The sequence below is a fragment of the Monosiga brevicollis genome, genomic scaffold (genome assembly GCF_000002865.3).
Source record: "Monosiga brevicollis MX1 MONBRscaffold_8 genomic scaffold, whole genome shotgun sequence".
NCBI classification, from domain to species: Eukaryota; class Choanoflagellata; order Craspedida; family Salpingoecidae; genus Monosiga; species Monosiga brevicollis.
The window spans coordinates 1,112,881-1,115,409 of record NW_001865045.1 but is presented as its reverse complement, the minus strand read 5'-3'; positions in this window follow the sequence as shown (position 1 = coordinate 1,115,409).

The window sequence follows — 2,529 nt, the reverse complement described above, 5'->3', positions numbered from 1 at the left end:
AGAGAGAGAGTGAGAGAGAGAGAGAGAGAGAGAGAGAGAGAGAGAGAGAGAGAGAGAGCAACTATTTTTTTTTTTGATATGGCAAGCTGGTCGACTGATATGGGGCTGAGGGTGGGATTGGCACACAGCGAAATGGAGTTTGTGTCCCGTTCTCCAAAGCCTGGCTTGCAAACCCGTGCCATCAATCTATTGCTTGCCGCTGAGTTTTAAATTGTTCATCAGCTCCTCAAAGGTTGGCTCGTCCCCATGCTGCATTTGGGCAATTTTCGAGTGAGAAGGCACAAATGCTTGGTCCATGATACCAAGGAAATTAAACCCACCTCGCGCGTCACAACTCGTTCGGGTCGGTTCTTGGAACGGTTCTTGGGCGTGGGTTGGCCTGGCGCCCGGTCTTGCCGAGTGACCTTGGTCTTGCTCTTACGGTGGTGTGTCGTGCCTCCCTGGGACGGTCTGTCCCAGCACGTGGCCCTTGGCTAGATGCCGCCACAGGAGCGGGAAGCTTGATGACTTGGTCACTGGCCGTTACCGGCTTTCGTGGTCCCTTCAGTCGGGGCTCCTTGCTCGCGGTCCTCGGTTTCTGACTCTTGGGCTCGGATGCAGCGGGAGGAGCTGAGGACTGCTTTATGTGTTTGGAGCCGGGTTGTGCCACTACACTGCCTGGTTTAGCCATTGGCGTGGGCTCGAGCTCAAGATCAGTGGCCCACGCGATGGACTCGAGCAAGTCTGCATCCGTCTGTAGGGGTTTGTTATCAAAACGCAAATAGCAGGTGGAGTGTGGTGTGAGCAGAAGGCGGAGACCACAAAATGAGTGAAAAAGAAAGAAGGCAAGCGCGCGTTGAATATGACGGACAATGACGCAAAGGTCCAGATCGCTCTTGTAGCTGGCAAACCCAGTCTTGGATGAGCCAAAAAGAAAAACGCGCGCGCCCTCAAATTGGCGCTGCCGATGAATAGTGTCCTGACAAGATACACATGAATAGTTGGCACCAGCCCATGAGGGTATCGCTCGCACATGGCGTGCTTGCTGGCGAGGACGGGCACGGTATCAGGAAGGGCGGTCGGGGCGGGCACAGGGCATGACCAGACCTCAACATCCTTGCGGATCAGCTCGCGTTTGTGCATGTCCGGGGGCAAGATACCCTTTGTGTTCACACATTTCGTCGCGATGGGGTGCAGCATGAATGGTGCATCCGCAATGTTCTACATTCATGCAACTGGGGCCAAAATCTACCTCTTTCAAAAAAAGCCCAGCGATGGAAGCGCTGGTAGGATCCAGGGATGGGTCAACCTCAGGTACGACGCGGTCGGGTTGATCTGGCAAGGGCTCGTCGTGATAAGCAGCCTCTTTTGCCGACGTTCCAAACTGTTCCCAGCAAGAACAGGGAACCACGTGGGCATGAAACGACAGTTGTATGTTCGCAACACGAGCTGGTCGGACTGGACACTGGTACCTCAATATGTTCGCGATGAACCTTCCATTTCAAGTGTGTAGGAATTTGCTTCTCAGCCATAAACTCAACGCAGACTTCGCACTTGTACTCTGCCTCAAACGCGGTCCCCTGGACCTATGAGAGGGTGTCAAAGAAGCGTGAGCACACAAAATGACCGTGGCAGACGGCAGCACGTCGGCACAGTGGCCAACCTGGGCGATCATCGGGTGCCCTTGAATGGGGTCCAAATTTTTGGGAAGAATACCGTTTCCTCGGGCCTAGATGGCGAGATCAAGGCGTGAGCGTGCCAAAGACGGGGGAATCAAGCACTGTGGGTCGAGACACCCCCGTACCGGTTTGCCATGTCGAGGAGTCTCGAGATGCTCATCCAACAGCTCTGGCAGGATGTAGGTTGGGGCGTTGCCGCGCATGCAGTGAAAACAAGCAAGCGTCGGGCAGTCTGCCGGTTTTAAATGTGTGATATGTTCGTGCTTCAGCTTTGCCTTGCTTGGCAGATTGGCATTTCGGCGACGAGGGCCCATGCCGTCGGCTGGTGAGTGATGTCGCGCCCGACCACCGCCATGAGCCGCAGCTGAGGTCTTGTGACGCTCATTCCGCCAAGAGTCCGCCATGCCTGCTCGATGCCGACTCTCTGACCCAGTAATCAATAAAATATGTTGCCCAGGCCTCCTGTTTCAATCGGCACGGCGTGAAAGACGAAACGCGTGGTGAGCCAGGTGAAGCCACAACGAGCTCGAATTGATAAATGCACGAAAGCAGCAAGTTCAAAACGGAAACGGAAACGAAACCCCCTCCCCCCGTGGCATGTGGATCAAGTCCCAGTCGAACACGATCATGGGCTAAATCAAGCCGCGCGCATCGCCAAGTCAGCCAAGCATACCTCAGACTATGGTCAAGATCCACACACCACCCAACGGCTTTGCCAGCAAGCGCGGAACGCGCCAGCGAGTGAGAGAGTGAGAGAGAGAGAGAGAGAGAGAGAGAGAGAGAGAGAGAGAGAGAGAGAGAGAGAGAGAGAGAGAGAGAGAGAGAGAGAGAGAGAGAGAGAGTTTGAGAGAGAGAGTGTGTGTGAGGGAAA